The sequence below is a fragment of the Manis javanica genome, chromosome 1 (genome assembly GCF_040802235.1).
Source record: "Manis javanica isolate MJ-LG chromosome 1, MJ_LKY, whole genome shotgun sequence".
Classification (NCBI taxonomy): domain Eukaryota; kingdom Metazoa; phylum Chordata; class Mammalia; order Pholidota; family Manidae; genus Manis; species Manis javanica.
In genome coordinates this window covers 224898031-224925769 of record NC_133156.1, presented here as the reverse complement: position 1 = coordinate 224925769, position 27739 = coordinate 224898031, and the positions used below count along the sequence as shown (strand labels likewise).

The 27739-nt window shown below is 47.0% G+C and overlaps 1 protein-coding gene across 6 annotated transcripts in view; it reads left to right on the top strand.

Moving 5' to 3' along the window:
- The window catches only part of KLHL29 (kelch like family member 29), a 296154-nt gene that overhangs the window by 53813 nt on the left and 214602 nt on the right, over nt 1-27739 (top strand). For 5 of the 6 annotated variants that reach the window (XM_073215972.1, XM_073215992.1, XM_073215989.1 and 2 more), the window contains exon 2: nt 25211-25315. The gene's annotated coding sequence lies outside the window, so the exon portion shown is untranslated. Of the gene's footprint in view, nt 1-25210; nt 25343-27739 lie in introns of all 6 variants that reach the window. The other variant, XM_073215986.1, reaches the window with a different exon arrangement.

The window sequence follows — 27739 nt, the reverse complement described above, 5'->3', positions numbered from 1 at the left end:
ACAGAGCCGCCTCTCAACAAAGACAGCCTTTTGACATCTCAAGCAGCATGTCTGCATGCTCACCAATTAAAGGGCTCATGTCCTCAATGTGACAAATACCAGGGAAAACAATGCTGCCATTCAGAACACAAGTGGGGAGCACATGAGCGAGTTAATCATGAATCAAGCGCTGGCCTTGGACTCCAGCTTTCATCTGAGATAGAACACGACTCTCCCAAGATTTCCCGGGTCGCGCCAGTTGCTCTGCCAGGGCAAGATACGCTGCCCCGGGAGGAGAAGGTTCGCCCGCTCTGTGGGATCATGTGAAGGGTCAGGTAGCTTAGATTTCGGCAGGCAGATCTTATGTTTTCTTAATTCATTTTTAATAAGCTGACAGTGGTGGCCAGTGGCTGTGCTGCAAGGACAGAGCCAAGGCCAAGGTCCCCTGTGTGGCCAGATCATCGAGTTCCCTTCCCCTATAGAACAGGAGGGGCTGCCGCAGGCCAGTTAGCAGCTCTGATATCGGAAGACGCTAAAGAAAGCAGATGTTCCCCCTATTTTTTCATTTGGTCCTTTTTCCTTTAAAGCAAAATTTTGTTGTCTCCCAGGCCCCTAGGGATAGCAGAGTTATGTATTCTCTGGTTAGCTTCTCAAGAAATTAATTTTAAACTAAGTAAAAAGAATTTTTAACAGCTTTATTGAGATATAATTCACATCCTGTACAACATACCCATTTAAGATGTATGTTTGAACAGATTTTAATGTGTTCACAGAGTTGTGCAACCATCACCATGGTCAATACTTTCATCACCTCAAAAAGAAACCCCATCCCCATTCTAAAAGTCATTCCCTGTCCCCCCCTTCTCCCAACTCCTGGCAACTACTGATCTACTTTCTGTCTGGAGAGACTTCCTAATTCTGGACATATTAAATGAGTGGAATCCTATGTGATCTTTTGGGACTGGATTCTTTCATTTAGCTTAAACTAAGTAAGTTGTTTAAAGCTTTGTCTTTGAAGGCAGGTGACTGAGTTTGAATTCTGGCTCTACAGCTGACTCTGTGAGTTTAGGCAAGTGGCTTGACCACTCTGTGCCTCAGTTTCCCCCAACTTCATATGGGGAGAATTCCAGTGCTCACTCCCATCAAGTTCACCAGGGTTAACACATGTAAAGCTGTGCCTGGGACATGTGAATGTGAGTTCTTACTATCTTTCTTGTCCTGGCCCTCCTGGAAGACCTTTCTAGCTCTGTTGGGGGGGACTGTCTCTCTGTTTTCAGTCCCTCAGCAGACATTTACTGGAGTTTGCTCAACAATTCCCACAGGGACTGCACCTGTGTCCCAGGGGCTGGGTAACCCTGTGTGTGCCTTGCAAATTCTCACCCAAGTCTAGAGCCTCCTGCATCCACCCCCTTTTCCCAAGGCATTCTTATGGCCCCTCTTTGGGTTTTGAGGTTCAAGAAAGTTCTGGGAGTGTCACCGGGAGGGTGACTACCTGGTTCACTCACATTATCGGCCACCTCTTCGTGTCCTCAATCTTTTTACTGTCAAGCTGGGAGAGAAAGAAGTATAATCACAGCCCTCACTGAAAGGAAACTCTCTTCCTTGGTTCTTATTTGTCAATGTGCAGTAATATATTAATATTATTAACTATAAAATGATAAAACATTTATAAAGGTCACAGGATAAAATAAAGGAAAATACACCCCTCAAGCCTGAGGTACTGGCTGACTTCTTGTAGGAGTGTTCATCTTTTCCATCTCCAGGGGGGTAGAATTTTATGAGGCCAAGCGGGTTCTGTTGGTAGACTCTGAGATGACAGATGTCCCCACCCCAGAGCGCAAAAGCTGCACTTCTGGGTAACCACCCCATTTACACTGGGACTGTGGTTTCTTTGTGCATTTTTATGTCTTTTCCATGTCTGGGTTTGTCTTCCTGAGAGACTGTAAACTTCTAAAGAACAAGAACTACATTGTCTCCTTTTATAGGAGTGTGTGTTTCCTACAAATTAAAGCTTTTTACATGTTTCTTACATATGCCCACCATGTTCTCTTATTGATGTGAGGGTGCAGTGTCTCAGTAAACTGTCTGGCAAACAGTCCCCTGCTCCGCCACTATCAGCTGGTTCATTAGCCCAACCATGGCTTCGTCTTCGTGTCCTTCTAGCTGTGTCTTTTGCCTCTTTATCTACCTGTGTTCTGACAAAAATACAGCACTGGCTAGCATAGGGCCAAGAGGCAGGATTTCTCTGAAGCTTCGGGATTTTGTTTGCTTATAGTACATCTCACATTTAAGACTTTTTAGAAATACTCTTGAAAATAGAAGTGTGAGGTGTAGCATTTTCCTCCCTACTGCATGAGGATGCTGGGAAAAGAGCCCACCCTTGATTGGAGGCTTCTGCTTCATTTCAGACACATGGAGCAGGAAGGAGGGGCACTGGTGGAGGGACCAGGGCATTGCCATGGCCTGTAATGGGGCTGTAATAATGGCAAGAGTGGCCAGCATTTATGGAGTGCTTACTATGTCCCAGACCCTGTTCTAAGCGACGATGTGTATTATCATCTCATCTCATCCTTTCAAAACTCTATGAAGAAGAGATGTTCATTTGCCAGTAAAGAAATGGGCACAAAAAGAAACATAACCTCAAAGGCCTTCAGGAAGGAACGGCAGAACCAGGATCCCGGGCCACACACTACAGCTGAAAGCACAGAATAACATGCTTCTCAAATTGCAGCCCCTCTGGTTTGAACAGTGGGCAAGGTGAAGGGCCCCATTTTCTCACGAGAGCCTCACAAGCATCCTGTAAGGTAAGGAACACCTCACAGGGGCCCAGGTCTCTAGAGGGTGTAGGTTGAGGCTTTGGGTTCACCCACTGCTAATCTTGTGTTCATTGCTGCTTTCTTAAGCACACAAAGTAAGGGAAGGAACGTCTTCCTTAAATTTTCACAACAGCCCCACAGCGTTCAGACAGAAGCATCCCCAGAAAGTGTAAGAGAGGTGCTGTGTGACCAAAGATGGTTGGGAAACAGCCGCTGCAGCCTAGAGCCTCACAGGCCACGTTTGTTGGTCCAGTTGTTTTCCATACTTGGTCTGGCACAGCAAGTCTGTGAATAAGAATGGGAGATAAGCATGTCTTTATTTTCCAAGTGAAAGCATTCCCTTTGATTTACGTATGTGGGCAACACACCACAGGTAGTGTGAGCTGCCCTTGTGACCTTGTCACAGGTAGGAATCACAGACAGTTTCTTCCTTGTTGCACATGTCTCAAAATATCATTTACACTCATCAGTACTTTGAAAGTACAGTAGCTTTAAACATGACCCTGGATTTTATTATTTAATGCATTAATAAAGAACATTTACTGGTATGTTAACATTTAGTTTTTTAATATTTTGATGACTATACTTAAACAGAATTGGTTCCTTTTATCCTATGTGCTTTGCTTTATGCATTCGAAAACATTATTCTGAAAACATTATTTCATCAGGCTGCCAAAGGAGTCCATGGTCCCTGGCAACATCTACTAACAGTTCCCAGGAAAGCACTTCGGAGGAGTCAAAGGTGGAGATGCAGGAGGATTGGACGCGCACACACACGATCCTTGCTCGGAATGTGGAGGAGCCCTTTTCCCCTGAACTAGAGCCCCCTGCCAGGTCCTGGCAGCCCCTTGATGTATCAGTGACTCTGCTTCTCTGGGCATCCTGAGAAATGGAAACCAGTGCCCTAGACTTATGGCAAAGACACTGTTTCAATTAAGCCAGAAAAACACAATTTATTATCAGCATGTTTTCAGTTCCAGGCAATGCCTTGAAAAGGTCAGCTTATGTGAATATTTAGAAAAAGCCAGATCATGAAATAAGACGGACTTGGTATTTGGTTATTTATTTATTTATTTTTTCTTGATGAAGAAAATTCAGATTCACTCTTACGACTGGCAAACTCTGGCACTTTTTACTCAACTTGCCTTTGCTCACTAAAAAGGACAGTTTTAGAATGGCACTGAGGAGAAGTTTTATGTTGGATTTTACTGGGTTGAAAAGCAGGGCGGCGAGACCTACCCGTGGGTCCAGTGGCCCACTCGCTGTCTGATGTCCTTTGAAGGTGGTGTATGAGATGTCTGCTCAGGAGATGCTGTTCGGTGCCTGGCTGTTTTGTATTTTTTCAGCTGATGGCTACTATTTTCATTAGGGGCTTTTATCCAGTAAGTCGTCTTTTGAAAATACAAATTTAATGGAGTCAATTCTTCCTTTAAAACCTCCACCGGCTCCCCATTGCTGGAGGAGAAAGTACAAAATCCTTAACTTCACAGCCGGGCCCTTTATGCTCTGGATGCAGTATTTGTTGTTAGCCTGTGTGTCTGCTCCTCCCTCCCCTTACGCTCCCATTCCAGTCAAGAGCCATGGAGACTTACTGGATTATATTGTACGGTGAGCTTCGTAAAAGAGTAAGCTAATATGCTGCTTCTTTGTTTCACATAATAATTGTTTTAAAAATAACTTTATTTTCATGCTTAGTAGGCTGGATTTTATTTAAACTCCCAGGTTTTAAATTGGTCTATAAAATGTATAGTCTTGATGTTTTGTATAACCTTGACATACATTCTTTAAAAAGCCCCTGGTTTATTTGTGAAAAGATGCAGATTACAGGTTTTAGGGCAGTTATTTATTCTGCTGTTTCTGTTTTCTTTCACAATCATATCAGAAAACTGAATAACGATTCATTTCATTTATACAATCTCTCCTGATTGGTAGAATGCCCTGCTCACAGTTGCTCTGTGATTTCTGCTACCCCTCTATTCCTGCATTTTTCTGCAGTATTCCCCCTAGCCATGATCTCTTCCACAGTGAGTGTTTTTTAATTCTGTACAACAGATATTTCTTGCTGCCTACTTCCCACCAGACACCATGCCAAGTGCCAGGTATAGAGTATGAAATGAACAGCCAGGCTGAGCCCCCCTTGTTGCTCGGCATCGCATTCCACAGAGCCTTTCGCTTAAAGAGAGCTCAGGGTTTTATGCTGTTTGACGACTTGTACAAACAGGAGGTAGGGGCAGGTTTATTTTTTCTCATGTCAGACCCTGTGTTCAATTAGTTTGTAGACTCTGGAGACAAATTTACTGCAAATGAAATGAGAACACCCTTTGATGTTTCTAGAATGGTCTCTCTTTTGGGGTCTGGCTCCTTTTGGTAGAATTGTTGTCTTCAATCTTTTAAATAATCAGTAACAAAGTTTTGGTTCACTTATAAAATTGGACTACTTATACAGAGACTGTGGTCTCCTGTGACTGATTTATAACACTCTAAAATAAGTTTTATATATATATATACACACATATATTACAAATGCTATGTATTGTTGTTCAGAATTATATTACATTTCAGGTCGAAAACAATGCTTGTCAACTTTGACTTATTTTCAGTGAATAGCATTTATAACTGCTTAGTATGGTGGGTGTTTGGTTAGTCTAGTACTATTGCTACCATCATCATTGATTTGCCTATTTTTAGTGTAGGCCTTTGTTAAAAACAAATCAGTAAATGGAAATCCAGTTAATGCACAACACTTTAGTTATGAACTTTATTCACCTTTCTGCTAGAGAATTTCTCTGAGGGTAGACAAGTCTGCCATTGGGAGAAGTGTCAGCAGAGGGATAGTCCCCCTCTTTCCTTAATTCTACTAATAACACGGTAAAGCATGTTCTTTGGCTCATTTGTTAGCCTCTGTTATACACTGAATTGTGTATAACCCCCAAATCAATGCATTCAAGCCCTCACCCAGTACCTCAGCATGTGACAGTATGTGGAGGTAGGGCCTTTAGAAACGGAATTAAGGGTAAGTGAGGTCATTGGGTGGACCCTAATGTGATCTGACTGGTGTTGCTTTAAAAAGAAGAAATTCAGACCCACAGAGACACACCAGGGGTGTGTGCACACACAGAGAAAAGACCGTGTGAGGACACAGCAAGAGGGCAGCCATCTGTAAGCCAAGGCGAGAGGGCCCAGGAGAAACCAAAACTGCCAGCACCTTGATCTTGCACTCCCAACCTCCAGAACTGTGAGAAAATACATTTCTGTTCTGTAAGCCCCTCAGTCTGTGGTCTTTTGTTAGGGCCGCCCTAGCAGACTCATACAGCCACCAAGCCTGTTTCAAAGGATTCCTTTTTGGAGCAGATTTCCATGTAATGACAGCCTCTCCATTTTGGTGCATGGAGAAGCCAAGGCAGAGAAGACACTGGCCCCAGGCACTCGATGCCGTGGCTGTGACAGGGACGGGGCTGAGAGGGGGCTGCCTCCATGGAACCCCCGGGGGAACCTCTCAGTGGCAAGCGTTCAGCTGTGCCAGGAACCCAGGAAGAGGCAGGTGGAGGAGGGTCCTAGCATCCTTGCAGCAGTGATTTGGGCTTGCTCGGGAGGATTCATTCTTTTTTCTGTGGATCTTAACAAAACATCTGAGAACTAATTCTGAAACTCTTTCTCTAGTAGAGCCATGTGATACGCACGTCTAGCACCCATGAGTGAGGAGCCGGAAACATTCGCCCGCAACAGCACTGCAGGTTTCTGGCTATTTGTGCTTTGGTGTAAATGCTCACGTTGCGTTTTCCATTCCTGCCACATTTAACACCTCAGCCTGAATGCAGTTTTATCGCTGCTCTGGGATTTTCTACAACTTCTTTATGTGTATTAAAATTCTGGAGTCTTGCCCTTAGAAAAAAAAAGAGGTGGTCACTTTTTGACTCTGAAATTTTCCCAGGATGGCAGCTCCAGAAGAACCCTGCATGGAGTCCAGCAGCCTACAGGGCTGGACAGTAGATGCACTCAGGCCAGTTTGAAAAGTGCTGACAGCGCCCAGCCGAGACAGTGCTCGGCAGAGGAAGGGGGGTGGGGTCCCTCCAGGTCATGCACACCCCAGATGAAACAGGCCTGGCCGAGGGGAGTTGGGTGGCAGCCGTCAGCATCTCAGGTGTCAGAGGCGTTGCAGCTCAGATCCAGAGCATTTCGAGGCCAGTTTGCTTTTCCCAGGTGTTTGCCGAGACCCTTCTGTGCACCTTGCTCTGTGGATTGAAACTGAAAGGGGTAGTGACAGCAAGAGAGGATAAATCAGGCCCTGCTCTGGGACGGTGCAGGGTATAGCGAGAGTGACCCACATGCAAACACAGGCACCAGCATAGGATGTTCGACCACAGGCTGAACTCAAAATGGTCTCTAAGCAAGGAATGGACAGATCCTCGGGGGCTGGCATGGCTAAGGTGATCTTTTCCTGTGGGCAGTAGAAGCAGTGAGCTGCAGGGTCTGGGAGGCTTTGGCAAGGAGGAGGGCAGACAGAGGTTATTAGCTCTCTCCTTTGCTTCTGTCACTTCAGGGACTTTGTGTGGGTCCGGGCTCCTTCCCCACCCACTGTGTGGTTGAGACTGCTTCGGACCTCGGGAGTCTCCTCAGCGTCCCTGAGGTGAAGGTGGCTCTGAAGTTCCCTGTTTTTCCTTTAGGGCTACCACAGGGCTGTGGCAGGGTCTGGCTGGTGTGGGCTTGCCAGTGAGAGTTTCCCAGGCTCTGAAGTACCATGAGCAATGGCCCTGTGGCCAACTGAAAGGCCCCTCCTTGACCAGTGTGCCCTGTTGGCTTGGAATCCACAGAAAATTCCAGGATTCCCACTCACAGGGAAGAGAGTGAGGATCAGCACATTAACACCTGCCCCACAGGCTCCAAAGGAGGGCTGTAGGTGGCCAGCAGTGCCCTGGAGAGGGCCTATTTGGGTGGCTCAGTCAGCAAGGTGACTACTAGAAGCTCATTATTCAGCTTGCCCATTTGCTCATTCATTTAGCCAATTCATGTTGAATGTCTGCTTTCTGCCAGGCACTGGTGCTCCAGACTAGAGCATGGGTTTGTAGGCTTTTTCTAAGCACTAAAAGTTTTAGGCTTTGAGGGCCATATTGTCTCTGTGGCAGCTACTCAACTCTTACAGGGCAAACCAGCCATAGAGAATGCAAAAGCACAGGTGTAGCTTTGAGCCAATAAAACTTTATTTACAAAAATAGGCATGGGGCCAGATTTGCTGGCCCCTGGATTAAAAACACAGAGGAAAACAAAAGTGGACATAATCTGTCTGTATGGAGCTTACACTGTAGACAAAGAAGACAGAAATTAATCATATAATCACAAACATACATTATAACTATGAACACTGTTGCTTGAAGGAAAGATACATTCTCATAGCTGTACAAATGGGCAGGATATAGTCATGGGTCAAGGAAAACTTCCCTCAAGAGTTGATTCTTGAGAGTCAGCAGCATGTGGAGGGTAATCAAAGCCTTAAGCATGGTTTTGATCATCTGGAGGAATAGGACAGAGTACAAAAAGAAGAGGGCCTAGGAAAAATCCTCAAGGAATTCTGATATTTAATAACCAGAGAGAGGAGGGTGATCCCACGAAACAGAGTGAGAGAGCACCAGTGGCGCAGGGAAAAGATGGAGGATCATTGTGTCATGGAAGCACAGGGAAGAAAGTGCCCCAGGAAGGCTGTGTTCAGCCTGTACCCGCAGCACGGCGGAACTGGCCGTTGGTGCCCAGTGACCACTCTAACTCGTCGGTGGGTCCACTAAGACTGGTTAGTGCCCAGGCCATTCCAGTTGTTACATGGCTTGATTTTCATCCCTGCCTTTGTCATCAGTGTTGGAGGCTTCTGGGATAGCAAACAAGATGGAGAGTGGAGGAGTCCACTGGATTTAGCAACAAGGAGACGGTGGGTGACCTTGTCAAGTGAACTAGAAACCAAGCAATGGGCTGAGGAGGGCTGGGACGTGAGGAAGTAGACAGCAGGCCCAGGCAGGCCCTGAAGGAGCTTTGCAGAGGCAGAGGAGCTGAGTAGAACAGGTAGGGGGGAAGCTGCAGGGTGGGCGGTTGAGATTGCTCTTTAAGATGTTGAAATGATGAGAGGGACTTATTTGTTCAACACACCTCCTATGCATTTATTAACTTAGCAAACTTTCTGTGTCTCATTCATTTATTCATTGATCCAACACTGATTCATTGATCCAACGTGGCTCTCATCCTTGGGGTGGAGAGAATATTTACTATGTTCCAAGCACTAAATTCATTTTATTTCCTTCTTTCCCTCTCAACAGGCATTTATTGAGCATTTACTATTTGCCAAGTACTGGACCAGGTCAGGTCCCATTGATACAGAATGAGTAAGTTGTAGCCTGTATGCCTTCAAGGGGCTTAGTTTAGTGCAGTGATTATCAACCAGGGGTAATTTTATCCCCTCCCCTTTCCTGGGGGCACTGGGCAATGTCTAGAGATATTTTTGATGGTCATAACTTGGGGGTAGCAGGGAGAAGGAACGCTCCTGGCATCTAGTGGCTGGAGGCCAGGAATGCTGCTGAACATTGTGCAGTGACAGGACAGCCCCACAGCCAAGAATTATCCAGTCCAAAGTGTGCCTAGGGTGGAAAAGTGACTCAACAGATGTACATATATGGTAATGCAGGAGCTCAGAGAATGGGCACTCAGACACACACAGTGGAGCTGGCCAAGCAGAAGAGGGACAGACAGGACAGGCAGAGAGACATGGAGGTATGAGGGACACATGCTCTGGAGTTTCCAGGAGTTCAGAGTGGAGACACCGTAGCCTGTAAGGGCAAAAGTCACTAGAGTAGGGCTGGGGCCATAGATCCATGCCAGGGTATTTTGGATTTTGCCTAGTCCTTGGGAAGCTGCTGAAGGATTCCAAATGAGAGGAAACCAGATTTGTGTCTTAGATCATTCTGGTGACAAGATCAGATCATCGCTAACGTGTTTTAAGAGCCTGCCCTGTGTCAGGCACTTTCCTGAGCACTTTATTGAATTACCTCATTTAATCTGCCAACACTGCTATGGAGAAAGGGCTCTTGTTACACCATTTTACAGCTGAGAAGACAGAGGCAGAGGAGTCACAGGCTTGCTCAACACCACATGGACGAGCATTGGATAACCTTTCTGTAGTTCTTCCTGTCTGCCCCTCTAGCCTCTGGGTTCCGGAGCCAGACTGGAGCATCCACAGGGGCTCAATTCATAATTCATGTATTTTAGCACCTCCTGCAGCTGCACCAAAAATCCCGTGCTTGCAGCTTAAAGGAGTGTGGCCTGGAGGTAGCCAGTGTAATTCTTCCTGATGAGGAGTTCTCATGTAGCTGTTAATTTTTTAAGCACTTTGTGGCTGAAATGCGCCATCAAAAGACAAGCACTGGAGAGAAGTGTGCTTCTGGGAAATCAAAACCACTCTTTGCTGCCTGAGATGTATATGTGCTACCCAGTAACATCCTGGGAGTCCTCCATCAGGACGGCCCCACCCCACTCTCAAATGTACACTTTCTCCTCTATCTTTATGGGAGTGGCAGGGGCGGGAGTGACTAATAAAATGTAAAGTAGGTCTTGTGCCCAAAGCTACATCCTGCTTCCCAACAGTATGATTACAGGGCCTCCGTCTCCCATTAGAAGGGGTGATCCAGGGTGACAGCCCTGACCCAGGACTGACAGGCATGAAAGCCTGGGGCCTGAGCCTGCAGGTGGAAGGGGCTGCTCCCCGCCGGAAGGGAGGAGGGACAGATGCAGCTCAGGGCGGCCAGGGGAGGTGACGTGAGGGCCACTCTTCCCAGCCCGCTTCAGCTGTGCTCCCTCTGTTTGGAAAGACAATCAGACACATGTTTGTCTGATATTTTTGAATAAATGTTTCTTCATTGTTTCAGGCCGTGTCAGAGTCCTGGCAGAGCTTAGGAAATGTAACTGCTCCGTGATCCGGAGGGAAACCCTCCTGAAGAGAAGGCAGACATTGTGGCTGGGACAAAAACCAAAATAGGCTACTTTGGGTAGGGGGCTAGAAAAGCCTGCTACAGGTGGGCTCTTTGAGGCTGGTTCATGCCCCGTGAGTCCACAGTCCCAAATGATTCCCACCTGACAGGTAAAGAGCCCTAAGCCCTGCTGCTGTCACCGAGGGTGTCCGGGGAGAGGCCATATTTGGACTCCTGGGCTTTCCTCAAGGTTTCCCTCCTTGCATGTAGGGCAGAGAACTCTCTGGACTTCAGTTTTCCCCTGAGCCCAATGAAGGGATTTTTGGACTGAAGACCTTCTAGTCCCTAATGACTTTTATTTGTAGATTAAACTAGGCCTTTGCCAGGATGGCCCCCTCCCACTACAGTGCTAAAAAGACTAACTTTATGCCCAAACATAAGGCAGTTCCCCCCTTTCCCAAAGAAAAGTTCTCCCCCAAAAATTTTTTGAGCCAACCTGAATGTGTGACTTTTTTTGGAATATGGGTGAAACAACCAATTATTTAACATACAAATGATGAATTATTTAATGAATTACTTTAGTTATACATCCTTAAAATTATGCAATATATAAAATGTTAATTTTAAAATACTCCTTTTACCACTTATATATTTCACAAGTCGTTATTCAAACCTGTCATATGCAGTTTCAACTCCAGGGTGTATTTTGTTCCCAGTGTATTTTTTTTTTATCACAAGTGCTGCTTTTTTGAGTCCTCTGACAGTTTTCCAGAGCTCATGATCCTCATTTCCACCCAAGTTTTCAAGAGACAGCACTTTTTGAATCTGAGGATTATACCTGCCTTTAGAATTTTATCCCAAGCCTCACATCCCAATTCCCTTAAATTGAAGCAGGGTTTTTTTGTTTTTTTTTTTCATTTTCTTCATAGGTGAACATTCATGATCTCTTACAGCAATTAACCTTTCTTAGTTTCTTTTCAAACTGATCTTTAAAAGTCTTATTTATAAAAACATCCAAACACATCTGTGTTAACCTAATTAGATAGGAGCGTGCATTGTAAGGTAAGTGCTTTTACTGATACAGAATCTATCAATTAGTTGATATATTGGATATGCTGAATGTAAGGCAACACCCTTTCTTCTGAGGGATAACAGAAGATGAGGGGGAAAGATGGCCATGTGTTTGAGCATAGACAAAATTTTCTACTTAAATTCTCCTTTAAAACCCATCAGCTTGTTTTCTTGGCACATAAGAACATTTCTTTACTATCTGTTTAGTCCCCATGTCTGCGAATGTAGAGAGAAGTCTCCGGTAGAACCAGATCACAGAGGGTGGTGCTGGGTCTGCTGGCCAATCCCTCCCCTCGCACGCTGGATCTGACCACCATGTTCCCCCACTTTCCAAACACCAGGAGCTACAAGCCCCTTCTGGCCACCTTTCTGCCAACCTGCCACTGGGCTTTTGTGTAGTTTAATGAGCATAGAGTCGTTTGGAAATGTGCACTGGGCTCCACAAAAGGAAATAGTAATATAATCAGAAATGATTATATTCCAGCACTTCAGCACTATTGCTACTATTAATGTCCATTATCACTATATTACCTGAAATGTGTTTAACAGCCAGAGTCACCAATCAAGGTGCCTGTCCTGGAAAATGTGTATTCTCTCCATCTGGATCCCACTATGTATTGTGCTGTTACTGCTTTAAATTTTTTTCAGATAATTGTAACCTGCTACTCCATACTTTGAGAAGTAATGTAGCGGGTGAAGCCTTGAGAGGTTCAAAGCCTATGTTTCCATCAGGGAAATAATGCAATTTCCATGCAAAATGATTATAATATTATTCAGTGATTACATGGGGGTGGGGGATAGTCTGTTTTTGTTAGACTTTTGAAAGTGGCAAATTGAATTCCATCCAAGTAATGGAAGTAATCAGAGGTTATGAGTTCCCAGCACGATGTGTTTGCCATGTTAGAATCTCACTCCCCATCCCCCACCCCCAGCCCAGTGCCCCCAGAGCCTTTGCTGACCACTTGGGGCAGAGTCGGAGTGCCAGGAGTCAATTCCCTGGCAGCAGCTCTCAGCCAATGAGAAATGAGGGTTGGCAGAAATCGCTGGCTGCTCCCTCACATCTGGGGTGGGGTGACTCTGCGATGTGTCCCTCTTGGTCCCCAGAGGTCCCCACTGGAATCAGCCCAGGCACCTGCTCCTTCAGGGCAGTTTGTGTCACCTTCCCTCACTGATGTGTCTCCCCTCCCCACTCACCTCCCTGTGCTTTATTTCCATCACTCCCCAAATAAACCACTTGCCTCAAATCCTTACCTGGGTTCTGCTTTGCCAGAGTGGCACACCTGACCTCCTGGCTCTCCTCTTTCCAGGGGCCACTTAGGGTCCCTCGCCCAACCCCCCATTTTGTGGAGGATTCTTAGCACCACTCCAAGGTCCCAGTGTTTTAAGGCCTCAGCATCTTGAAAAATGAAAATTATGAACTTCTTTTTATTGGTCAGGAAAGTGATGGGAGTCATTTATTTCTCCCACCTCTTCTCTTAACTATTATTACCCCTTTCAAGGGAGACAAAACTTAATCTGGGTTGTATTTTAAATACCCGTAATCAATATTCTCATTCTAAACATGTATCTCTCTGCTCTTAGATAATTTATGTATAATTTTAATGGATTTATCAACAGCATCCCTTCCTCATTGAAATAGGCTGCTGCGAACAGATCACTTAATTTGCTTCTCTGTTATTTTTCATACATGGCTGCTGCACGGTCGACAGTTAGCAGATGATCCCACTACAGACACATTTGACACGACACGACTGTGGGGATGAGCAAGCTCAAGGTCTCCTGCTGCAGCAGGCAGTGTGCGTCTCCCTTACTCAGAAGGGTGGCATCCCAGAGACCAAGCCAGCCGAGCAGGTGCTGAGGTAGCAGAGCCCTCCTTCCCTGCCGTAGCACTGGACACTGCCAGTGTGTGCCCATTCCCCAGCTTGCAGGCATCAGCTGACAGTCCGTGCTTCCAGCCTCTTTGTGGGGGAGGGTGCCCAGCCCACTCCCAGGGCAGGCTGCAGGTGTGGCAGGATTGATAGCCTCAAAGCACCCACCAACCAATGAGTGTTGGGAAGTGATGAATAAATACCCCAGCTTCCTTCCTTGTCTCTCAGTGAGACAACTCTCAGCTGCTTTACACGGCCTCAGGGGGTCCCCAACGAAGCCTACTTACCCACAGCAGTATCCCACTCATTGATGCACACTTGATTGGCTTTTCTCCTGTCCTCTCCCACATCCCTACTCCTTCACAGGGCTTACCTCCCCCAAAACACCACCTACATCCAAATCCATGTTTTGGGGTCCACTTTGGAGGGGAAGCCACCCTAAGATGCTTGCCCTTCAAAGTGTCTTCAGGCTGGTCTTCCCAGCGCTCTCATCCTCTGGGACCCAGGGTGAGCCCTGGCGTGGAGCCTTCCTGCAGCCTGCGATCTCCCCCACCTCTGACCACCTTCAGTCCTCCCAGCAGAGGTAACTTGGCCCTTACATCTGCGGCCTGGTGGCATTGTACTTGTGCAGGTGTGTGTGTGGCAGGGCAGCTGCCACCTCTGCCAGCTTCTAGCTGACCTGAATGTCTGTCTCAGAGGTGATGGTGCTCCAGCCACATCCTTAATTTGGAGTGAGGACCAGAGGCACCCATCAGGTGGAAGGTGGTGTAGCTGGACAGTGCCGAGAGTGCACCCTTAGAGGGAAAAATAAGGCACAGAAACTCCTCCCCCCAAAGACTGATGTGAGCGCTGGTGGATTATCTGTGCCGCTTCTGTCTTCTGGAGTAATGGCAAGGGACTGCATTGTGTTCCAAAGGAAAAATGTTCTCTAGACGGGGTAATCTCTGCCATGCTGGCTTGTGACAGACAGAACCACAGCAACTTCTAAATTTTCTCAATGGAGTGAGATGTGTGTAAAGTGTAATAAAATATAAATAAGCCTTTAAGAAGCATCTATGTGTTTCTTTTTGTCAACCTTTAGATGCGTTCAAGCCAACTACAATTTTATATGAATCCTAGATGATATGTAGTATTTTTATTTGCTACTTCATTGCTAAATGTTTCATATAAAACTGAAGAGGAAAAAATACACAGTCCCACATAGAAAAGAAGGAGCAGATGGCTAAATGTGACCGTGGGAGAGAATCAGTGAATGGAGAGGGTTCAGAATGGAAGCTCCCTACTCCTGGTAATGGGCCTGAGATGGAGTGGAGGGAAATTAGTGCATGTGGCTACCTGGGTTCCTTAGCCATTTTCTCCCACTGTGTTTTAAGTAGGCCGTTAGCATTCAGAAGAATCAACAGGTATCTTTGTTATGGCTTTTTTTTAATCTTTTAAATGTACATATAAATGAGTATGTATTATTTATAGATGTCTTTGGATTTAGAAACATTGAGCTTGAAAAGTAATGCAGCAAGGAATATTTGATTTACTGCTCGCTGAAAGGAGAGAGGAAGACAAGACACTTGACTTTCCGCAGGAAGGAAGACTGGGCTGTGATAAGCTGTTTAACCTTTCTGGGGGACTTTCCTGGAATAGGCTGTTACAGTTAAACTGTAGACAGAGAAGGCGAGGAGAGGACACAGCTGGGAGTTAGCCAGCATTGTCATCCCAGCTCTCCAGCCCGTCAGCTGTGTGACCTTGAGCTTGTCACCCACCTGCTCTTGCCTCTGGTGTCTTGCTGTATCTGGACGCCAGGCTGTGGCTCAGTGATTTAGCACATTGTATTGATTGTTCTGGGCTCTGGCCCGACTCCTTAGCTGCTGGTTTAGTTTGCAGATGTGGCGAGGGGTTGGTGAGCAATGGTTTTGTGTTTTTTCAGATGGAACGTGAAGCCACAGTGTGATCAAGCCACTTGCCTGCACACGTCGTAGAGATCAGGGAAACTGAATTAGCTTCTAATTCTATTTTCAGTTCCTAGGCTGCTTCTGTATTGGCCAAGAAAAGCAGAGAACTTAGAGAAATTCCTGGTAATGACTGCTTTCTGCCTGGGTAGGGAGAAACATGCCTGTCTGTGGTTTATTTTTAAATGGATAACTCATCATATCTGGGTAAAAAGTACTGTAATCTCCAAAGGCTTTCGTTCACATTTTTTTTCTATGAGAGTAGAGAAACAGCTTCAAATCTATTCAAATAAAACAGCTTTGTACTGGATGAGGAAGCGATGCCTCTCAGACCCTACTGAGGCTGGGAGAAGGCTTTCAGCCCCTGGCCCTGTGGCTGGAGTTCGGAGGAGAGGTGAAATAGAAGAGGCGCCGTAACAGTGCTTCCTTCAGGCCTGGAGTCTGGTGTGCCAGTTTCTGGGGAGCGAGGAGGAGAGGAGGGTAATAAAGGCTGAAGCTGTCCACTCAAAGGAATTCAGGGAGGAGGAGGCCGTGGAAGCTGACCCGCGTTGGGTTGGCCCAGGACACCTGATGTACGGTCAGCCCAGTGGCTGACCACCTCCCAAGGACGATTCCCTCCCCATTCGCTTGTTCTCTGTGTGCTCACTTCTGTGGACAGGTGCTGGGAGAAAGGGCACCATCTTGTGGGATTCCCAGCCTTCCCCGTGGTGCTATACACAGTCAAGGGACACCATTCTGTGCTTCGATTAGCAAGCATGGCATAGTAATGGTGATAGCCACCCAGTATATGTGCCATGGGCTATGCTAAGTGCCTTTATTCTGTTCAGACAATTAACTCTCAGAACAACCACGGATGTTTAGTGATATGATACCCATTGTACGGATGAGGAGGAGGAGGCAGGAGATGGAAGTGGAGCAGTGGGGTTGCCAGTGTGAGCGTTGTGCCATTAAATGGCTGAGGTGAGATTTAGACCCATGTCCCTCAGATTACAGATCTTTGATGCTCTCGACTCCCACATGGACTAAGCCAACCCCTGAACTGGAGTTGGACCAAGATGCAAATCCAGATCTGCTTATGTGAGGCTACAGGATTCAGACTCTGTAGAAGGGTTTCCCAGACCTCTCTGCATCTCCATGAGGGGCCCAAATTCAAAGCACCTGCAGGCCACCTTGTCTTCCTCTGGGAAGCTGCCTTTTCCCCCACCACTTCTCTTCAAAGCTGTCAAGAGGCCAGGGTACAGTGGAGCAGGGGATGCTGAGGGACCCCACGCACTAGCAGCCACAGTGTCAACCAGACCTGGCTCAGTCCAGACTCTGGGAGTGAGCAGGCACTGGATCCAGGGACCTTGTTTGGTGGCTGTCCCCACAACTGTCTGCCACCCCCCGACATGTACAGCTGTGTCCCGTTAGACGGCTCAGGGTGTTTTCTGATGTGGCTGGCTACTTGAGTGCTTGGGGTACAGGTCAAAGGCTCCCCCACACAACAGAGGCAAACAGCCCCAGGGTCAGTCAGCAGGAGAGAAGCAGACCTCAGACAAGAAACTGGGATGGGGAAGGTGGAAGGGAAGAGGGGAGTCCTGCTGTCTCGGGCCTCTGCTTGTGAGGTCCAGGCCTGTACGGGTGATTGCCTGGATGTGAATTCCTCTGTGGGTGGTGCTGGGATGGGTCAGACCTGCCCAGGGCCCAGGTCGCATCTGGAGAACAGCTGGGGATCCAGCCTGTCTCGCTGCACACTGCTTCCTCTTTCCATGGCGCTCACCCACCTCCCACCCTATTGTTCTGCTTTACTCCCCAAGACTCTAGACAGGTCACGTTTAAATGGTACAGCCTGGTCCCAGGAACATCAGAGAGAAGATGAATTCACCTTTGAGACAGGGTTGTAAGTGGGCAGTACCACCGAGGTCATTGTGCTGGGGGGCTGCCGCGCAGATGCCCCAACCCACGCAGAGGCCTGTCCGCACCAGGAAGGAGTGGGAAGCCCCGCCCACCGCAGTCCAGCGTGGTAGCCTCGGCAGCTGGCCTCCAATCGGTGAGTTAGGGATGGCGGCATCTGCCCTGCCTGTCCTGCGTCCCCACGGCAGTCTAATGAGGGAGAGAAGATGCAGAAGCACTCCAGAGAGCCCACAGTGCCAGGCCATGTGAAGCGTCATCATAAAAAGCTTGAATTTATGGGTCTGAAGGAGAAGCAACATCTGGGAAGGAATTATCGTAATTTAAAGGGAGAATGTGGGCCTGTTTGTAAGAGCAAAATCTGGAAGCAGTGTCTGGTGTTTTTTTTTTTAACTGGTTTGAATTCCAATCATGAAATTGCGGTGTGAACTTCTAGATGTTCGAAGCACAGTTATAGAAAATGAGTTGGTCTTGTAGGCATTTTCCTGCTTGCAACAAAGTTTTACTGAGCATCTACTACATGCCAGGTGCTGTACACTATGCCAACATCTCAAATGCCACTATGGGCGAGTCAGGCTGTTAGGTCCTCTATGGGTCTTGTAGTCGTCAAAAAATGCACGGGTCTTCTAGTTCTGACTCCAGTGAGGCAAATCAGCATTAACTGGGGGGGATACATGTGCTGGTGTTGAGCGCTGGGGCTAAGTTGGATCAGTGGTAGTAAATTTAATGCTGAGATCTGCTGTGTAACAAGAGAACAGTGTGGGGTGGGGGAGGAAGTTGATATGCAATTTATTTTCCTAAAATTCTTCAGCCTGGGTTTCTGGCATGGCATAATTTAGGGCCAGTCAGGCTGCAGGCACCCCATTTTCCTTATCTGCCCATTCTCTCTGCCCAAGCCATCTAAGAGGGACCCAAAGATGGGCCATCAAGAAGCCTCCTTGGGAGACACACGTGCCTTGGTATTCTCCAGCGATTTATCTCAAGAGAGTCTGTACTCCATAGTGTGCAGAAAACCTTCCAGAGGGGACTTTTCAGGGGGAGAAGAGGTGAAGGCAGGTGGGAGGAAGTCCAGGAAGGGGAGCAGGCATGTGTCCGGTCACAAAGCAGAGGATAGCTGGGGGTGTCTGGGGGCAGGAGTCCAGGCAGTGGAGGCCGGAAGCTCAGGACCCTGGGAAGATGTGGAGTTGGCTGGGTTCTCCCGGGCTCCTGTCATGGAGGGATTCTGGTTATGTAGTACCATCACCAGTTCTGGGGTTGAACACTCTGGGGGCTGTTCGTGTGACCCAGGTGAGCAATGGAGAAGCCTAGCACCAGGCATCAGTAGATTAGAGAGAACAGGTACCCACACACCTATTCTGAATACTGTGTGTGTGGCCGGAGCAAGAAGGAGAAGGAATTCAGGGTTTTAGGTTCGGAGAAGTGACAGCGTCAAGCCCTGAGATCAGGGTTCAGACAGCAGATTTGGAGAGTCAATCAATTAATGCATGATGCCTCAGTGTGTATGGGGTTGAGGTGGGGAGGTGGGTATGAATTGATTCCTGGAGTGGGGGGCAGTGCAAAAAGCCTGAGATGTAACAATGGTTATGACCTTCGGAAGCCCCACCCTACCCCAGAAAATCTTAACTCCTTAGCATTGTATTTGCCTCATTAGAAAGAACTTAAATTGGATTGAATTGAATTTTTCTCTTGGTGGAGGTGGGTGGTACTAATGGGAGGGGTGGAGGGAAGGCTGAGAAACAGTTAATGCTAATGTGGAATCTGGTGCGCTGCCGTAGTGCTGACAGGGGTTTTGTGGTAGGCATGGGGGCCCATCTTTGGCTTCTGTGTGGTGGGGTCTGTCCAGGTAAGGGACCATCTGGGGCTGCCTGGAAGCAGGCAGTGGGGACGAGGGGCAGCACAGCATCCAAGTGGGCCATGGGGTTGGTTTGGGCTCAGCAGGAACTGACTGGAGTGAGGACACTGGCCAACGCCTGTACTTTTATTCAGCCCAAGGGCGGTGACTGCACAGTGAATGTGGAGCAGCGCCAATGTCCTCCTCGATTGGCACCCCAGGAACAAGGTCGCCAGATCATTTGGAACAGGGCATGGGACGGGAGGCACGAACCTAGAGCCCATTCCGGCTCCCTTCCTCATGTATTTGCCATGTAACTTCTGGTGATTCTTTTTTTCCATGAGCTTCAGTTTCTTCATCTGTAAAATGGGGATAACAATAGTAATCAACTCATACACTTATTAGAAAAGGTAAATCAGAAGGTGTGAATGAGCTGGGCTTTGCACATTGTGAGCCTTAGGAATACTTCCCGCGTCTCGGTCAGGAGTCATGGCCTCTGCGGACCCTCTCTTCCCTTGAAGAACACGTGGTGACACAAAATCTTGCCTGGCAGTGCATATCCCTGGCATTGAGAATAAGTAATGGGTCCCATCAGTGGCCAATTTTGGCTCCTTAATGGAAAGAGGAAACCTCTGCATTGGGCTGGGTGGGCTGTCCTAACGCACTGCGTCTTTGTGTGTTGACCCTTTTAGAAGCAGTGCCTTCCGGATCCCTTGGCCCATGAACTGTCACAAACCTGATGGATAAACCTTCTGAGAGTGTGTATTTTGGAGTTGGCAAGCTGCCTGCAGGCTTTGGTGAACCCATGGTTGATATTATTTAATGGATGGCTTGTTTTTCTCTCTTCTTAAAAGAAAATGCGGATAAGAGCTCCCTGTGCAGGATGCTTCCAGGGTAGATGTCCCAGCCCTGGGCCCGAGGTGCTGTGGGGTCCTGCACCTAGGCTGGCAGAAAGGCAGGTGTGGGAGCTGGTTTTCTTGCTATAGTTTATAACCTCCAATTCCTTTGCTTTTTTCTTCCCAGGAAGAAAGAATCTTCTTTTCCCAGTTGGCTGAGGGGTGGTGAGCTACCTAGGTGCTAGAGCCATAATTGGGTAGCATGGTCAAGACCCAGGCAGGGCAGCTCTCTGATCCTGCATCAGATGGGAGATGCCTAATTGGTTTCTCCTCTCTTATGGCAGTTTCTCTCCAAAATATTGGTATCTTTTATAGGGAAGTAAAAAATCCTGGGGCCCTTGTTTATAATTCTCTTGGCTATCAATTTGGTTCATATCAGGAACCATCTTTATTTATAGACTTTGAGTTAGAAAGGGTTTCAAAAATTTCTTTGAGTTTAATCTTGTAGTTCTCCAGTATTTAGGCAGTTTTTAACCCAAAGGGCCACCCATTCAAGGGCCTTGTTTTCATATTGTCCGTTATGCCCTGTTGACCCCAATTAGCATCTCTTTTTTTTATTGAAGTATCATTTACATACAGTATTATATTGGTTTCAAGTGTACAACATAGTGTTTCAATAATTATGTACATTACAAAATGCTCACCATGATAAGTGTAGTGTACCAAGTTATACAGTATTATGGACTATATTCCCTATGTTGTACTTTTCATCCCCAGAGATTTACTTATTTTATAATTGGAAGTTTGTGCCTCTTTATCCCCTTCACTTATTTTGCCCTTCTCCCAGCCCCCTCCTCTATGGCAACCAGCAATTCTCTGTATTTATGAGTTTATTTCTGTTTTGTTTGTCTGTTCATGTGTTTTGCTTTTTTAGATTCCATATTTAAGTGAAATCATATAGTATTTGTCATTCCCTGTCTGGCTTATTTCACTTAACATAGTATCTTCTAGGCCCATCCATGTTGTTGCAAATGTCCTGATTTCATTCTTTTTCATGGCTGAGTAATATTCCATTGTATACATGTACCTTTATCCATTATATATAACTTATATTATTGATATTTATATGCATTCTTTACCCATTTGTTTATCAGTGGACACTTAGGTTGCTTCCATATCTCAGCTATTGTAAATAATGCTGCAATAAAGATGGGTACATATATCTTTTAGAATTAGGGATTTCATTTTCTTTGGGTAAATTCCCATAAGTGGAGTTACTGGGTCATATGGTATTTCTCTTGTTAATTTTTTTGAGGAACGTCCGTACTGTTTTCCATAGTGGTTGCACCTATTTACATTCCTACCAGCAGTGTAGGAAGGTTTCATTTCTCCACATCCTTGCTGACACTTGTTTATTTCTTGTTTTTTTGATACTAGCCATTCTGACTAACTTAAGTGCCTTGAGAAAGTGAAGGACGTGAGACCCCTTTCACTTATTACCTATTGCATTTTTTAAAGTAAAAAAGTTCTTCATCCTGTGGCCTTTCAATGTTATTTTCCTTAAGCCTGGAAGCTGCCCTTTCATGATGAAATTAGTGGAAGAGAAAGGGTCAGACTGACCAGCGTCAAGTCCTGCAGTGGTGCCTTCGTCTCACCTGGACACAGGAAATCCTACTCCTCTCCCTCTGATTTCCCAGGTTCACTCCTGAGATTCATCTTCCCAGGTCATAATCTTTGGAAACTTAATGTTTTACAGTGTTAACCTGGGAACAAAATTATTACTAGAAATGGGTTTCTAGCAATTTATTTTAAGATCACTTTAAATACCATGCATCTCCAAGTAGAATGTGTTTAGGTGCATGAATGTATCTAAGAAGAATATAATGAATGAAGAGTCTGTTATACACAACCATGTGACGGGTGCCGGGGGTCAGATTCAAACATGAAGGTAATGTTCTCAGGATGCCCAGGATTTGACTGTAAGGAGTTGTGATTGGGTAGAAGAAAGAAAAGCAAGAAGAGGAAATAAATGAAATTACTGAGATATAAACTAATGCCAAATATGAGGTAAGAACAGTAGAAACCCTCAAGGGAGGATTTTCTGGTTGGGGTAGCAAAGACCATACAGGGGGTCTGTTCACCCTGGGACTTTGAGTGGGTGGTAGCGATACTGACATGGTGCTGCTGTGGGTGAGGGTGAGGGTGAGGGTGATAATTACATACGATTTCTCTAGTTTTGAGAATGGGAATTGAAGGCTCATCAGAATTAGATGACTTAGCCTGTGTCACAAAACCAAAGGGCAGTGTTAGAATTCTAATTCAGATGTCTGATTCCAAAGTCCTCCTTTTAACTGTCTTAGAATATATCCAGAAAATAGATACATTCAAATGCATAATTTGAAGAGAGTTCAATGAAAGGAATATTTCCAAAGGTATAGGCCCAGTATGAAGGGCCCAGAGCAGGACAATACCCTAGGGCTGCTGGTGGGGGAGGGTAACTACCACATCTACCCCTACAGGCAAGGGGAGGGAACCATTCCTGGAACCAGAGAGAGAGCTATGTGGGACCCTGTCCCCACGCCAGCCAGAGCCATGACCTCCAGTTGAGGGTCAGAGGCAGCCCAGAAAGACACTGCAAGGAGGAAGGGAAGTAGGAGAATAAACACCTGACTCCATCCCAATCCCACATCTCCTGCCAATGTCTGCATTGGCTGGACCTAATAGGAAGTCCCAGGGCCTCAGAGCCCCAGGGATGCCCTCCATGCACATCAGGGGAGCCTCCCCAGGGCACAGAACAGGGTGGAAGGGGAGCTGGAGGAAGAGAGAAGATGCCCAGCACAGCCTGTGACACCTAACTTGTCAGCTCATGTGAGGATCTTTTCCTAAACACATTAGAGGAAAGTCCTAAAGAGCTCAACTTTCCATGTGTTTATTTTTGTTTGGACTTAGTTTTAGTCATCTCCTCTAGAAGTGGCCTCTGGGGACCACAGAGGAGGGAGGATGAGGCCCTTGGCATCAGAGCTGGTTAGGCAGCCCTGGTGCTCGCCTGCCTCCGCTGCCCCTCTGAGCGCCTGTCTGGCCTGTGCGTATTCATCTGGCACAGCCTAGGGAGTCGAGCCATCTGCGTTGGAGAGGAGGGAAGCAGATCAGCCTGACGCTGGCCTCAGAGAGGTTTGTCTCAGGAGAATGGGTGCTCCTAAAGCTTGGTGACCAGGGCCCTTGTTTCCCAATCAGTCGCCTTTGCAGTGGACTTCCAGGCCTCACATGATCTGCATACTCGGCTCTCTGGCTCACTGTCCTCTTAGCCTCCCACTGTCCAGCCACAGTGGGCTCCTTGCCGGGCCAGGAATTGTCATGCTCCCCACCCCAGGGAACTGGCTCTTTGCAGGGGCTCTTCCCTTGCCCGGAATGCCCTCCCCACCCCACAGCCGCACAGCCCACCCCCTCATCACCGTCTCGCATGCTCACTGTCATCTCCTCATGACCTGACCACCTTCCATAAACTCTACCTCAACCCCACACACACCTTCCACTCTATTTCTTCTCTAATAAACAGCACTGGCTACCATTTAATATACTATTCAGTTTGTACATATTTCTTTTAAGTGTACTGTTTATTCTGTTTCTACTCACTGGAAGATGAGCTTCATGAGGGCAGGAATTTTTTGTTTTGTTTTGTTCACTCGTATTCCAAGTGCATAGAACCCTGCCTGGTACATAGCGGGCCCTCAGTAAATATTTAGTAAATGAATGAATGAATGGATGGATGGATAAATGAATGAATGAGACTCTCAAGAATCTAAAACTGATCTTACTGCTGTCTCTTTCACCTCTCTTTTCACCAACACTTTTCTGCCCAGGATCTTTCCCAGAAATACATTGATCGTTTATTATCATCAATACGTGTGGCCAAAGGGGTCGATTTACCCACACGCTTCACATAGGCTCAGGAAAGGAAATGTACTCACGACTTTGGCTCTCTGTCAAAATTAAATGGTGACCTTGGCTCATTTTGCTTCCCCAGAGAGGTTATTTCTTAATCATAAAGGGAACACTCCATCCTTGGGAAAAATAATATTTTTGCCCCGTTCAGCTTTAAATGGCCATTTGATATGGCTCATGTGTGTCTCCGTCAGTGGCAGCTGAAAAGCGCTGAGAAAGACCCACGGCATCGTTGGAGAGATGCACGTCAGAAGGTGGAATTCGTTTACAGAAACTTATTTGCCTGTCCAAATCCTTCATAGCACATTAATGCTTTCCCCTGCTGTCTGGGACTGGAGTGCTAAGAGGAAAAAGAAAAATCAACTGATAATGATATATTCAGTTTAGAAAAATATATTGATTCCCAGGGAACGACAGTCATGTGTTTTTGCCGTGGAGGATGCCATTTCTTGTCATGAAGATGGCTTGGCTTTCACGTAGATAACATTTGAGAGAGGGAACTCAGAGTAGCCCTGCCTCCCCCTAATAAATAGCCTCTTTCTACTTGATATTAAATCTATATGTTTTTGAAGAAATTCTCTCCAGGGAACCCATCCTTTGCCTCCTCAAGGTCGCCTTGCCCATTGTCTAAGAGAAGTAATGATTTGTTTTTGTAATTTGAGACTGTGTCGTGTTCTCTTTTCAGCGTTAGATGAAAGACTTAAATCTCTTATTTCTCCCTGTCTGTGAGGTTTCTTGATTTGGATGCGATGGAAGGCAATGCCGTTATGCCGTTATTCTCTCGCTTATACCCTGTTAATGGCTCCTCCACGGGGATCAGGGCTTTGTGTTTGGGGGATGGGAGGGATGTCTAGCATGTGCCACTCGGGTTCTCTGCTGCCTGCTTGGCCTTCTTATCCGGGAGTGTCATGGCAGAGTTCGGGCACATCTCTGTGAGATCCTCTGCAGTTGGAAATCCCAGAGGGACAAGCTTCCATCCCCATAGGATGGCAGGGACCATCTATGTGATACTGGAATTCTAAAGAGATCTCTTTTCAAAAGATGATATCTTTGCCCCACCCCACACCCATCCTTCTCCCCTCTCTTTGTAGACTGTGTGGCCTGGTGATGCTCAGGCGGTGCTAAGTGTTGGTGGCCACCGAGACTTTTGCATCCTGGGGACGAATCCAGAGCTTGCCAGAGACGGACAGCGGAAGGTAGGTCTCTGCTCAGCTCACCTGGAGGTAGGGAAGGCATCAGACCTGGGCACAGCCATCTCTCTTCTCTAACACTGATTTCCTGGGGGGGAGTGAGGAATATGGAGCTGGTCTCTGCCTTTTTGGTCAGTGAGATTTTTACATAAATGTCAGATTAACTGGTACCCAGAACCTAGCTAAGCTGCCTGGGCCCTAATCTTCCTGGAGGGAACCCTCGAGCACCGCTCTAACTCTTCATCACCTACATGGGTCTCGGGTTCCCCAGGAGGTTAGAACTGAGGGCAGCCAGCAGCTAGGTGACCTTTAAGCCCTCCCAAACTACAATTCTTTTGTAATTTGACTTTATTATTAAAATTGTTGCTAAATATCATTAAAATATTATTTGCTCATTTTAAACATATTTTAAATGATAGCTCCTAAAATTATATAAATTACTTATAATCATAATCCCCAAAGGTAACCATTTTCGTGTCTCTTTCCAGGCTTTTTTCCTATGTACATATATAAAGTGTGCACACACACATGCACACATGGGATCACACACTGCTTAGTGGTGCTATTCTGACTTCACAGACTATCACAGGTACCTTTTTTCATCAGCAAATATAAATCCATAGCATTTTTAAAGGCTTTATATCACCTACATATAATAATCTACACAATTTACTTAACCAGTGATGTAATGATGGATACTTGGTGTATTTTAATATTTCACTCTTACAAATAATACCACAAGGTACATTTTTGTGTATATATCTTTGCACAGTCATTTGATTATTTCCTTGGATTAAATCTATAGACGTCTGGCCTAAAATTTTGATTCCAGATTCTTAAACCCAGATTATGAAGCACAGGCAGCCCAGAGAGTTGAGGGAACCTGGGCTACCTTGTGAGGGCAGAAATCTGATGAAGAGAATCTGCAAGGTTGCTTCAACACCCACCCAGCAGGCCAGGACCGTGCCTGCAGAAGCAGGGGAGCCCAGAGCTGGAGCGGCCCACACTCACCCTTCATTTACTCACTTAATCATTTGCTGTTGCTCAGGGGTCAGGGGTCAGGGGCCTGGACCTGGAATGAAGGTTGGACGGTGGAGGTGTGGACACTGGGATTCAGGACAGTTGAAGCTGAGCTGGCCCAGCCTGGCATGTCTTGGTGACACGTGGGCCTTTAGAAGTCCATGGGTTGAAGCCTCCTCTGTATTACCCACAAGGCCTGCTGCTGGATGAGCACAGGCCACAGCAGCCCCAAGACTGCTGTCTTTCTAGCAGCACTGTGTGCTGGTGCCTCATAGCCCCTGCCTAGGGCCAGCTTGCGGCCTGAACTCCATTTTTTTTCTGCATTGGGGGCCAGGGCAGCAGACCAACAAGGTCCATATTCTCTGCTGGTCAAAGAGCTTTCTCTGTGGACCCAGAGACAATGGAACTGGGGATGGCCCTGGTGCCAGAACCCTTGCTCAGAGAGAAGAACATGCAGCTCTGGGATCGCAAGGTGTGGTAAATATGATTGCCAGCAGGAAGCAGGACGAGGCTCTATGCTGGGCCTGCATCGGCTGCCGAAATGGGAGAAAGGTCCACTGTGCGCTGCATCCTGCTGCCACACAGCAGCCCAGTGGGGTGGCCAGTGGACACGGAGGAGGTCCTGACATTGAAGACAGGTGGGCTGTTGCCACATGCCTCGTGGCATCACTGGCCAGCGGGACAGCTGTCCGGTGGTCGCCCAGGCACTGGGCAGTGCTGTGCTTCCGTAGCTGCTGGCTCAGAGGTGGGGAGTTGGAAAACTAGACAGTTAAGCTGGGATCTGGTGCCTGGCATTCCAGCTCCTAGAGGGGGCAGAGGTGGAGTTAAGGGTCTGAGCAAAGATTCAGGAGGTGCTCTTCACAGAAGTCAGCTTTTCTAGTATCTGTCTTCAGGTGTTAGACACGGTGAGCATGGTGGGGGGTGGAGGGGATAGCGACACTGGAGGGCAGTGGGTCTGATGGCTCTTATTTTGTGGTCTCCTATTCCCTACCACCGACACAGGGTGGCGCGTAGCTCTTCAGTCATCCCAACCTTCAAGAACTGTGTGTTTTAGGATAGGGAGGGACCTTGAAGTTAATCTCACCAGGCACACCTGATAGGATACACCCTCTGTGGGCTTCAAATCCCTGTACCCCCAGGGTGGTATATCCCCCCACCCCCGCCCATGAACTCATGCCAGTCTCCCCTCCCACATTGCCAGTTCTGAGAGGGTGGGGTCACACCTGATCCACCTCTGTATTTCTTCCCACAACACCCACTAGCGCCCTCTGGGGCTTTTGGTAAACGCATCTGGGCACATAGCCACTCAGCACGTGGCCTGGGGCTGGGTATGCATTTCCCTCACGTGCAGGACTCCCTGGGATTCCCAAGAAGATAGGAGGGTTTCACAGCCCACTATGGCCCCTGGTG